This window comes from Thunnus albacares, chromosome 24 (genome assembly GCF_914725855.1).
Source record: "Thunnus albacares chromosome 24, fThuAlb1.1, whole genome shotgun sequence".
Classification (NCBI taxonomy): Eukaryota; Metazoa; Chordata; class Actinopteri; order Scombriformes; family Scombridae; genus Thunnus; species Thunnus albacares.
In genome coordinates, this window is record NC_058129.1 from 17,398,441 (window position 1) to 17,411,697 (window position 13,257).

General features: G+C 38.0%; 2 protein-coding genes across 11 annotated transcripts in view; both read left to right on the forward strand.

Moving 5' to 3' along the window:
- The window catches only part of LOC122976244, a 1,153,509-nt gene that overhangs the window by 314,167 nt on the left and 826,085 nt on the right, over positions 1-13,257 (forward strand). The gene's annotated exons all lie outside the window — the stretch shown is intronic.
- The window catches only part of LOC122976251 (aryl hydrocarbon receptor-like), a 52,141-nt gene that overhangs the window by 34,292 nt on the left and 4,592 nt on the right, over positions 1-13,257 (forward strand). For 6 of the 10 annotated variants that reach the window (XR_006400880.1, XR_006400874.1, XR_006400883.1 and 3 more), the window contains one exon: positions 12,846-12,936. The exons of 1 other annotated variant lie outside the window; for it this stretch is intronic. The gene's annotated coding sequence lies outside the window, so the exon portion shown is untranslated. Of the gene's footprint in view, positions 1-12,845; positions 12,959-13,257 lie in introns of all 10 variants that reach the window. 3 more of the 10 variants (XR_006400875.1, XR_006400876.1, XR_006400877.1) reach the window with 1 other exon arrangement.

The following is a 13,257-nucleotide window of genomic DNA, read 5'->3' on the forward strand; positions in this document are numbered from 1 at the left end:
CCCGCCACAGCCTGCCGGCGTGGCCCGCTGGGAGAGCTCAGAACTCACGGAGGCCGACGGAGCGGCAGCTGAGAGCAAAGATGTTATTGTTATGTTGGTCATTGAGATAATTCACTGCATTGTAACCGCTCCTGGAAGGAACTCGCAGACATTTTTATCAGTTTCTGCTCTTTTCCTGTTGCGTTTTGCGAGTATTTTTTTTGTACTTTTCTCCCCGAAGACGCCTCCCCAACCTCTAGAACAGCTGACGGGGGAAACACTTCCTGGTCTGCACTGACACCTACCGCACTGGTGTGTTTTCTCTGGTTTAATTATTAATCGATACTGAACGTTTTTCCATCAGATCTTCCTTTCAAAAGAGGTTTTCGGCCTCATTGGGACTCGCCTGGTTAAAATAAAGGTTGACGTTGGTCAGGTAAGCGAAGTCGGACGTTCCCAGATTAAGTAAAACTTGTGGTTCCTCCTTAAAGAAAAGGCAAAACAATTTTATTTTTAAGTAAACGCAATGCGCTTCGTGTCAGTGCCTGTTTTTAAAACGCCAAAACGAAGGAAGGAACACAAACCACAAATCAGTGGTACGCACGAATAGACCAAAGCTGATATTTTCAGTACGATAGTCAGACTTAATTATAAGTTTGTTTGATTTACTATTTGAATATCAGCAGAACAACATTGTTTTTCAGAGACTTACAACTTTGTTACAAAGAAAAACGAGTCGTACAGTGTGACTGTTTTCTGTTTTAGGAAACTAAAACTAGTTGTTAGAGAAAGATTGTGGTCATAGTTCAGAGAAACCAACGCTGACTGTTGTAGGAGACGGTTCAGACCACAGTTTCGGGTGTCCAAGTCCTCCCAGACCTTTTGAAGCTTTTTGAAGCTTTTTGCAGCGCTAAAACATCAAAAACCTCCTCAGCAACATTAGTCATTATTTTCCCGACCATTGAATTTCCTCGCCACAAAAACATCTCTTCTTTGTTCCCCTGGTTTCATTGTTGAGGTCAAATGTTTGACTGCTTTGCCAAAATGTTTAAACTCATACTGACAACATATCATATTTAAAGCCATTCTGAGCACAGCAGCGTACCGTATATTTACTCTGTCAGATATTTAACACCTTGATCAGGAGTCTCTCTGGTTCTCTCTGCTGCATAGAAAAAGATATAAAATATTTAATGACCATCTATAACCACTCAGGCCTTTTGCCTGATGGAAAATATGGACACTGTGCTGTTTCTGCGAGCGAGTGCAGAGCCGCTGACCCGCTTACAGGACGACACTCCAAACACGGTCAAACTCGCAGCCCAAAATCTGATTTTCAAAATGATTTTTTTTTTCATGCTAAAAGCTGCTAAAAATCGAGCCGAATTCACAGGTACTCTAGTTCTGTTCTGTAAATGTGATTTTCCACTTTTCTCCCGGAGCCACTGGAGCGCCGATCGATCGTTGGCAGATTGATTTTTCCATCCAAGTCTGTTTCTGTTATTTTTTTTGTTTTTTTTCTTTTTATTCGTCCATATGCAGAGCTGCAGCAGGAAACACCGATCTCTCTCTCTCTCTCTCTCACTGCACCCATCGGGCTGTCAATGTACATTACCTCCAGCCCAACAAACAGATACTCCTGCACTTCCTCTGCTCTGCTTCCTGTACGGAGGTAAAACACACTCCTCACTGATCTAAAAAAACACAAAAAAACAGGAAAAAAGCTCCGTGAGAGGCAACAATAAATAATGAACACAGACTTTATTTGTGGTAGCACTTTACAATAACAAACACAAAGTGTTTTACACACAATAAAACATGAATAAATAAACTGAGGTTTAGAGGATCAGAATAAGAATTAAAGACAAAAAGGTTTTTGATCTGAAAGGTCTTTAGAGGTGACCTCAGCGTGACTGTGCCCAAGGAAAAAAAAAACCCGCCTGATTTCCTTTAATTTATCGTTTCATCTCTGCCGCTCTGAAATCTGAATGTCTTTGCAGCTGAGTGACACAGAAACGTCCAGACGGCCGAGCACAGCGCAGTGTAAGCTGTCATAAAGGTTTAAACATAGAGCTAATGGCCGGTGTTAACAGGCAGGGAGGCTTTTAGGGAAGAAACACCCCCCCCCCCCCCCCCCCCCCCCCACATACATCCACATCCACCTCCACCTCCCATCGCTGTAACCCAGATCTGAGCTCTGACTCCCTGCAAGCTCCTCAAACACTCACACAGCTTTAATTAAAGACAGATTCAGCTCATATTTACCTTTGAAGAAGAAATTCTGCTTTTTATTTGTTGCATTAAAGCTGTCGTCTTCTCACAAAACCACCAGAGGTTTCTAATTCAGCCAGTAAAAAGAAACAAATAACATCAGAGCTACAATCACAGTAACAAACATCTCATTATCTAACCCTAACCGTCCCTATTTAAACCAAAACAATTTAGCCTGAACTTGAACTTAATCCCCCCAAAACTAAAAAAGTAGTTATGATATTATGATATATGTTTTTCCTACAGAGATTTCAGGTATCAGAGAAGTAAATTTCCTTCGTTTTAAGACCAAATATTAGAAATTTGAGACTATTTTTTAGACAAATCATGTGAGATGGTTTCAGTTGATTTTTCCTTGCAGGTCACTATGAGGTGAGTCATGTTGTTTATATAGAAAAGGTCTTTTACCAGCAGGGAAGTATAGAGGTCAGCATTAGGCTGATGGATGTTATTGGCCATGAAAATGTATTTTGCAGCCAAAGAATCAACCAATACGGCTGCAACCAACGATTATTTTCATTATTGATTCATCTGTAGATTATTTTCTCGATTAATATATTAGTTGGTCTATAAATGAAATATGTAAAATGTCAGAAAATGGTGAAAAATGTCGATCAGTGTTTCCCAAAGTCCAAGATGATGTCCTCAAATGTCTCAAAGATATTCAGTTTACTGTCATAGAGACTAAAGAAACTAGAAAATATTCACATTTGAGAAGCTGGAATCAGAGAACTTTTGTATTTTTTCTTAAAAAAAAAGACTCAAAACAACTAATTGATTATCAAAATAACTGGCGATTAATTTACTAAGTTTAACCAGTGACAAAAAGAGAAAAATACAGTATTTATAAATTAAGTCACACATATTAAAGTCTGTAAAATATTTGTAAAAGTGCATGGGATTTTTTTCCAGTATTGTGCAAGTAAAGATTCACAATGAGCACAACAAATCAGCACAACTCATTTAGTTGTAGCTTTGATATTTCAGACTTTATATATGTAGAATTATAAAGGATGAATTTCACTTGTCATGGTATGTTTAGATTTTGGTAAATAAATACGACTTTTTATCACTTTTTCAGCTGCACCATGAGAACAAGACTGTTTTTGTTCTTTCTAAAGACCAAACAGAACAGGACTCATGAGTTCTTCTATCGATAATCAAACTGCATCACATCAATCAGATCAGACTGAGTCGAATTCAATAACAGAACAATATCAGCCCAGATTTCCTAGAAATTTTGGTGGGTAGTTGTAGGTGGTCAAAGCTAAAAGGTCACAAAACCTCCAGAGGACTTGGTGTGTGTGTGTGTGTGTGTGTGTGTGTGTGTGTGTGACTGCAGGACGCTGCAGTTGAATGTCCTGACCTTTACTGAGTGTCAGTGTTCGGCCTGCAGGCTTCGACCTCAGCGTGACGCTCGGGTCAAACCACCACAGAGTTACTGTGTCGACCAGACGTTTGACTGACAGCTCGCTGACACACACACACACACTGAACTGTGATCTTCACTAAAGCTGCAATATCACACTTCATTAACATTTTATCCGTCACTTAAGGACTCCTGACACAAGTTAGCTGCTATAAAGACTCAGAAAATCTTTATTTTTGATCCAGTTTCATAAAGTTTTGGACAAATATTTACATGATAATTAAATATTCTATATACTAAACTACATATTAATAAATCACTGTATCATCAGCATACATTTGGCAGCCAGGACATTTCTCAGGTAGGTTGTGATAATAGCAATGGACCTAGAACAGACCCCTGTGGTATCCCCATGTCGAAGATGTTTATTAAGTCTAAGACGACTGCTCCCACAGCACGACCTGCATCCAAAAACCTTTTTATGTTTCAGCTAGCTGGCAGTTTGCAGTCTCAGTAGGATGTTTGGGTCTGAATACGAATTGTTGTTGATGCAGTAACTTGATTTGTCTCTGGATGTATTAACTTAAAAGCTGACGATATGTCGGTGCTGCAGCTTGTTTCTGCTGCCCCCAAGTAGACAAAAACAATCTGTTAATTATAACTGAAACTAGTTAAGCTAATCTTAACCCAAAAATTGAATAAAATGTGAAATGATGTGAAAAGAAATCAAAACCTTTCTATCAATGGATATGATATGAAAAAGACAATGTTATTTGTTTACCTTGGCTGTAAATATGTCACCATGGAGACTGAAGGGACTCTGTTTACTTTCTGTTTTGATTTTGTTTGACATGAAAATGTTTCTCTGTTTTCCCTCCGTGTGACGCTCCACTGAGCACCTTCTCCCACACGGTTTGACCTTTAACCCCCCCCCCACACACACACACACACACATCACACTCCCCACCGGTCGTGTGTGTTGTCATGGGCGATGCGGCTACTATTACCTCGTCCTCTGTGTCAATATGCCAAAACGGGTTGGATCAGCGCGTTTGTTTTGTCAACCCCAGCAGACGAGGCAGGTGGAGAGGTTGTCAAATATTGATGCCAGAAGCTGAAAAACACACAACTGCTCCCCTCAGAGGAAAACAGAAAATTCAATATTCAAAACAACTTAATCTGTTTAATTCACTTTAACTATAACTGTATCTGTCAGTCACCACTTTGTAATTTTACTATTTCTTTATTAGCGACTTTCTGGTGCATATTAAGCATCTCATTTGCATTTTTGTTGTTGCTTTCTGCAACTCAAACACTTTCTCGAAGATTTTTGGAGCTTGTCATTGTCACAAAAGGCTGTTGTTTACTTTAAACTATGGTGAACTCTGTATACGTGCAGCAGGAAACACAATAATAATAAGATCTGTTAAAATCTATCTGCTCCCTTTAAAAAATCTGGGAATTAGTGGGTGAAAGTAGGTCAAAACCAGGTCTGAAGGTTCTCAGTCATCCAGGTCATGGTTATCCAAGGAGAGTTGAAACACAGGCAACTGGACTGAAGACGTTACACCTCTCATCCAATGGGCTTCAATTCCCAGGTGTCTAACCTCTATGAGGTTGTTATCAAGGTCATAGTTCATTACTTGGTCTGTTGTAACAACAGACTTGTATTTTGGGGAAGGAGGGTTACCTTCACCTGAAAGATAAGTGACACCCTTTCCAGGACAACAACGTACATATTTTGATTGGGAGGACAGATGGTTTGAAAGAGAAGTGAAGGCGGCCATCCACGTCAAAGTAGAGAAACCATCTCTCACCAGAGGAAGAGGTCTACCGCACCACTTACCCCCCACTCCCAGGAGACTTAACCACCATTCACACTTGGCCTCACGTGACTCCAACGACTCTATCGACTGTCGTTACAACAACTAGGAGCACTAACGAACCGAGTGGTATCAATGACCTTGATAACGACCCCACAGAGGTTAAAAACACGGGACTCCCCACCAGTCATAGTCAATTATCTTCACCTCCTTGGAGGTCAAAACCATCATCAATAATCAGTAACTGTCCTCAAAAACATGCCAAAAAATAATTATAAAGATTTCAGTCACGTTTAATTCATATTTAATTCATGTTCAATTTATTTTTTGGTTGAAACAATGTAGAATCTTTTATTATATCAAGTTAACTTCCCTGTCAGGTAATAATCACAAGGTCATGAAATGCAAATAATTTTCTCCTTGTTATAAAATGTGTTTTTCCCTGCAGAATTTATAAAAACTAAATCAACCGTTGAAACTAGTCTCAGGAAATAAAAGTCTTAAACTTCAGGACTTGAGACGACATGTTCACGTTTTTTAAAAAAAAAGGCGTGAGTGGACGCTAACAGGCTGTTGTGTAGTGTCTTTCAAAACGAGCATATTTATTATTCTCTAACAAGCTTATAAAACGCGGAAAACAACGGAGCTTGCGCCCGACATCTTGAACGTAAACCTTTTCCTTTTTCTAATGCTAGCGACAACAACAGGCCAGATAATTTCCTGGAAACCTTCAAAATAAAAGCATTTCTGTTTAAGTGGAAACCAGGCATTCATAGTGTATTCTCCATATAAACACTGAATAATTACCGTTTCCAGGTTTATCCTGATGTGTACATTTTACTGTAAATAAATGTAAAAACTGCATTCTGTATTTTTAACATACAACTCAAACTAAACATGAAAGGCCTATTTTATTTGCTGTGAGCGATGCAAACTGAAGACGTGTTGAGTGAAACATTTGTAATTATCCAATATCAAATTTTAGTGTAATTTGCATAAAAATCAACAAGATATTTAAACTTTAAAGAATCCAAAATTAAAAAATATACAATATCCAGTGAATAAAAAGCTGTAATTGACATGTTAATCCTGAAGCTTCACGACTCAAATTCATAATTGACAACAAGAGACGAGTCATCCAGACAGACACCTGTCAGCCAATCAGAAAGCAGCATTTCCCGTCGTTATGGTATAAAACAAAGTTGCATCTTTAAGCGAACACCTGCAGCATCGGACCAACAGGTGAACGTGCTGATGACCCGTAATCCTTTCATCCTTTTTATGCTCATTTGACAGCTTTTTAAACGTCTCGTTGTATGTTGTGCTGACTTTGATATGATGATGTTGAATAATTCAGAGTATTTTCGGCCTCCTGCTGCTTTTTTTTTTTTTTTTTTTTTTTTTTTCCAGGAAGCTGCCGAAGCTCACAGATCAGCCTGACCTAAAAGCTCTGACATCTCAAGGGGCGATCACACACTGAGCTGCCAAAAATACTACGAGTGTGTGTGTTTGTGTGTGTGTGTGTGTGTGTGTGTGTGTGTGTGTGTGTGTGTGTGTGTGTGTGTGTGTGTGTGTGTGTGTGTGTCAGTGCATCACTCGTCCAGACTAGACAGCAGAAACACAACCTTGACCTAGATACTGAAAAAACAAGCAGAGGAGGGTTCAAGGAGAAGAGGAGGAGACACGAGGAAGAGAGGGGGAGAAGTGAAGGAAGAGGAGGGAAGGAAAACAAAGATGGCAGAAAACGAGGGAGACGTGAGGAAGAGAGGAGGAGAGAAATGTGAAACAAGAGGGAGAAAAGAAGAAATGAGAGAGGAGAAAAAGTTAGGAGAGGTTGTAGCAAAAGAGGAGGAAAGAGAGAGAGACATGGAAGAGGAGGAGAAAGACAAAAATGCAGGACAGAGGGGAACAAAAGAAAAGATTAAAAATTAAAGAAATGAGGGGGAGGACAAAGATGGCAGGAAAAGACAAGTAGAAAGAGGGAAAATGACAACAGGAGAGGAGGGGATGACAGAGGAGAACATGAGGACTGGAGGAGATATAATGAAAAGAGGAAGAGATGGAGAGGAAAAATAGAAGGAGGGAGAATAAATGAGGGAAATAAAAGGAGAGCAAAGATGGAAACAAGGAGGGAAAAAAAGGTTGGAAGAGAAAAATCCAGGAAGTGAAAAGTACAGGAGAGAAAGACGACAAGAGGAGATGACAGGATAGAAGAGAGGAAGAAGGAGAACAGACAAGTCAAAAAGAGAAGAAGGAAGAGAGGAAACGGAGGGATAAAATTTGAAAAGAGTGGAGGAGTGTTGGTTGGAGGTCACGGCCTCCCTCCTGTTGATCTGATGGATCCACACTGACAACCAGAGACCGCTGGAGACTCTGTGTGTGTGTGTGTGTGTGTTTCCCTGGAGGTGTTTTCTTTATCGACTGTGGGTTTGTCTGGAAACACACACACACACACACACACCAGAGGTCAGAGGTCACACTAGAAATATTTCTCTGGTACAGATGGCAGGTTTCAGATCCATCAGAGTGTGAAAGGTCACAGTGCAGCAGCAGTTTCAGTAGTAGTTATGGTATTTGTGGTAGTACACATGGTAGTATTAATATCAGTAGGGGCTGTACTAGGTGTGGTAGTGTTTGTAGTAATAGCAGTAGCACGAGTTTCAGTTATAGTTTTGTATTTGTAGTAGTACGTGTAGTAGTGTCAGTAGGGGCTGTACTGAGTGTTGTAGTAGAAGGAGTTTCAGTAGTAGTTATGTATTTGTGGTAGTACACATGGTAATAGTAGTAATATCAGTAGGGGCTGTACTGGGGTTGGTAGTAGTTGTAGTAATAGCAGTAGCAGGAGTTTCATTAATAGTTTTGTATTTGTAGTAGTATGTGTAGTAGTAGTTGTGTCAGTAAGGGCTGTACTGGGTGTTGTAGTAGAAGGGGGAGTTTCAGTAGTAGTTATGTATTTGTGGTAGTACACGTGATAGTAGTATTAATATCAGTAGGGGCTGTACTGGGGTTGGTAGTAGTTGTAGTAATAGCGGTAGCAGGAGTTTCAGTAATAGTTATGGTATTTGTAGTAGTACATGTAGTAGTAGTGGTGTCAGTAAGGGCTGGGTGTGGTAGTGGAAAGTTATGTAATTGTTGTAGTAGTAGTACATGTAGTAAAAGGTGTATTACTACTACTAGTACTAATATCAGTAGGGGCAGTAATTGTAGTGTGCATGCAGATTTTGTAGTAGTAATATTAGTACCAGTAGTCATAGTAGTAGTATTAGTAGTTTTAGTAGTAGCAAAAGTACATCCAAATATATTTTCAGTAGTAGTAGTACATGTAGTAAAAGGTGTACTACTAATAGTAGTAGTAGTTGTAGTACTGGTCTCTCTACCGTGAGTGTTACACCCCGCCTCCCTCCTCTGAGTCATTTCTTCACCTCCAGCTGAACTAATGTAAATATTTGTATATGAATCAGAAACTCACTGACCTTTTCACCCTTCTCTACCCCCAGAGACTTCTCTACACACACACACACACACACACACACACACATACGGGAAAACACACTTTGGCGCAGCCTTAAAAATGTTTTGTTTTTCATATTTCCTTCCTGTTGCCACATTTTTTTAGTCGTGGCCTATTTGACATAAACTCCTGAAACGCACAGTAAATGTTGCTACAGCAGCACAGCAGCCTGAACTGGTTATTGATCAACAGCCATTAATTTGAGTCTCTTAAAATTTTGCGTAGTTAATTTTTGTTGCCAGACATGATCTAGATATTCTCCCCAAAACCCCCCATTTCTATAATCTCTCTGTTTTTTGCACTTGATTCTGTAAACTTGAGCTCAACATCGATTAAAAATAAGATAAAACGTCGACGATGGTGATGATGGAGATGATGACACTCAGGCTGACAGCGCTGACAGTCACGGTGACGACGACGATGATGATAATGACAGCAGCGATGACGTTTATTCAGAGGAATGGGTTCACACTCAGCGAGGAGTCGATATCAGAGTGTTTAATGTAATTACATGATGGACGTGTGTGATCTCATTCACTGGAGACAGTTTGGACTGGAGCAGATTGGGAGTCAAAGCTTTACGTCTTATGTTAAAACTACATGAGATGTTTGGAAACTCACATTCACTGTCAATAAAGAAAGAAAATAATGTGCGAAATACTCCAAATAGGAGTTTTATTAAGAGGAATCTGAGTATTTTTCTCACTTTTTAGACACAAAGCTGTGACAGTTTAGATTTAAAGTTAGTTTTTCCATTTTCATTCTCCTGTAACGTCATCAGTTTGTGTCTCTACACGTATTAAGATTTTATTATTAATTTACCATTTTAACAGACTGTTTTTTTAGCGGCTGATTGGGAGGTAATGAGGCTAACAGGAAGAATGTGTTAACCTCAAATTGGGGAAAATGTGCAAAGTTTGTAGAGGTAACCTGCTGTTTTGTAGGGTGTCTGTTGTATTTATGTGAGATTTTGTTTTCACCAGAACAAAACTCAGCCTTGAGACATGACGGTATGTTGTCGACTGGTGGAAGCGTTTAGTCGTTCCTACCAAAAATACTTTTTTAAAAACATAAATCTTTGCCAGCGTTCATGTAGACTGTTATTGTAGGATCACAGTCTGTCATGAAACGGAAACGTCTTAAACGTCTTTTAAAAAACACAGCAGCTCCGTGCAAAGACGTCGGATTGAAGATGCGAGCCGGAGGAAATTCCTGCCTGCTCGCTCTGAAAGGCGTCTATTGTGTTGTGATAATCCACTTAACCTGGACACATTCGATCATGTTTGCACAAACAGCTCGCAGGCCCTCCTCTGTTTACCCAGCAGCACACACCTGCTGTAACAGGCTCAGATAAATATTCTCAACTGTAGAGCTGAAACCATTAAACTGCTGCAAAGTGAAGGACTGACAAAGTGGATCTGAAGAAAAAAACATTAGAAAGAACTAAAACTAAACTTATCTAAAATAAAATAAACCTTCAAATATAAATACTGTAACCGGTGTGAGGAGAATGAAAACTTACAAACAATCACAAAGGGTCAAATCACAGGATACTTATTTAATATAAATTAGATGTTTAGATGACACATTTGTTACATGCTTAAATTTTATGTGTATTTTAGAAAAAAAACATGTTTAAAATGCATTTTAAAACAAATTTTTTTTAAAAAATTTCATAGGTATTTTACACCAAATCTATTTAAGTGCTAGAGATTTATATATATATTTAGTTATTATTTGTATTTTAATATATTTATAATAAAAAGTAATTTCATGAGAGAAGTCTACTATATTTATACTTTTTAAGGGAAATTTTGTTTGTAATTTTCTGAATACTTATGAATGCGTTTTATGACAAACTCATACATTTTTTTTAACGTAAATTTTAAGAGAAATGTTATAAAAGTTCATAGTTACAAATGTATTTTAAGATAAATTATTTAAAAAATGCTACAGATTTGTAACAATAACTATATTTATGTATATATGCTAATAAAAATGTAATTGTATGGATTTTAAGTCACATTTGTTAAAGTGTTGTATATTTACAAATGTATAAGTTAAACACATTTACAGATATATTTGAAGACAAATTCATAAAAATGTTGCATATTTATTAATGTTTTAAAGAATCTATTAGTGAATTTAAAAAATGTAAAATGCTAAACATATTTAAATGCACTGAAGAACACATGTATGAGAGCTGAACACGTCTTAGATTATTTCATTTTAAGACAAATTATAAAATGTTAAACATATTCTTAAATGAAATATAAGCACAGCAGGTGCAGCAACAGGTGTAAAGATTTAAATCTTGTAGCTGCTGATACAGTCAACTACAGATTAAAGACATAATTATACAAGTATATTTGTAAACTGTACTTGAACTGAACTATGAAATTGTGCGTCATGACTATTAGATTACATTAGATTCAATTAATATGTGAGAGACGGATGTAAAAAGTTGACATAAATGCATTTAAAAATAAATTTTTTTAGTAATTAATCCTCGTCACTCCCTCACACAGTCTGGCTGTTAATAGCAGCAGTAATTAAATGTCACATGTAAAACTCGTTAGCGCTAACAACACCCTGTCAGTCAGATCTGAGGACCTGATTGAAGACCTGACAGCGGCAGGGACAATCTGTTCCAGCTGTCTCGCTCCTTGTTTTTCCGACCTCGTGACCTCTCTTCCTGGCTCTTCCTGTCACCAAGTCAGAGCTGCCATGTTGGATCTGATGCAGGGCGCGAACGAGCCGCCATGCTGCAACACCACTGTCGTATTCATTAACACCTCCACCTGTCACACACACACACACACACACATTCACACGTACAGTACAAGTTTATACACACACCTACTGACTGTACTGCTCTGTGAAGCAGCTGGACGTCAACCCTGGTTTTGTTCAAAGTGCTTTTGTAAATAAATTTGAATTGACTTTATTGGAAAGAGGTGTGAGTGACAGTTTTGGGGTGATTGACAGCTCAGTGTAACAAGGTGTGTCAGTGTGTGAGTTTCAGTACTACACTGCTACCACTACTACAACCAGTACTTCCAATACTGGTACAAGATAGTAATGTTACTACAACTGGTATTTCTACAATTACTCAGTGGTGGGAGAAATATTTAGATCTTTAAGTTAAAATAGTAAAACTAGCAAGCAAGGAAACTTTATTTATACAGCACCTTTTTAAAACAGACGAAGAAGAAAAAGGGAACGAGGGAGAAAGAAGAGACAGAGAAGGCCCAAAGTGTAAAAGCCAAAGACAACAAAGATGTTTGTTTTTTAAAAGATGTGCACTGATAAAGTTTCTCAGAATCTGTTCAAGAATCAACGAGCAACAACAGCAAAAAAAAGTTGGAGTCTGGTAAAAGCAGGACGGATTCCTCTCGGACCTCAAAATTTACATTTTGATCACAAACAGCCTGATCAAATTTGACCAATAAAATGTGAATAACAGTATCTGGGCCAATAATTCCTTTCTATTGTAGTAAATACTCATATGACTGTTGGATTGTTGGATTATATTGATGTATATTGATATTGTAGTTGGATACAGTGAATAATTTTAACTACTTTATACATTGTTGGTTGTTTCTTCATCTGTATCTTTAACACAGCATCATATTACATTCTTTAATGCTAATTTGCAGAAGTAATAATTAACTGTCTATAGATAGATGTAGTTAAAGTATAATAATGGATTCAGATATTAAGTTGAGTAGAAGCATTAAGTAGCAGAATATAAGACAATGTAAGTACAGTAAATCACCTTCCACCACTGCTACAACTGATGCTACTACTGTTGTTATTACTACTAGTACTATTACTATAAGCTCTACTATTTACTCAGTGGAGGAATGAAGCCTCTTTTTATTTCTAACAGGTCTGTTTCGCCCTCTGCTGGTCACCAGTACAACCTGCAGTTTCAATACAACACTGATGACATCACGGCAACCTCACCTGCTCTCAGACGGGTGAGACAAACTGATATATGAGGTCAGTGACGACCTTTTATTGATTGAATTGAATGATTGATTGAAGACATTTAGATCAGTGAGAGTTTTAGTGTGAGAGTACAAAAGATGGTGTTTTAGATGTTTGTGTTACTACGGCGTGAAAACGTGTAATTAAAAGACATTAAATATGAAAATATCAACAGATTGAAGCCAAAAATATTAATATCACTCTTGTAACTGTGTAGTTTGTTCATAAATTAAGTTTTTGTAATGTGAAACTTCATAAACTAAACTTCACCCTGCAGCTTTTTAGTCATTGCTAAAATCTGTTTTTGACAT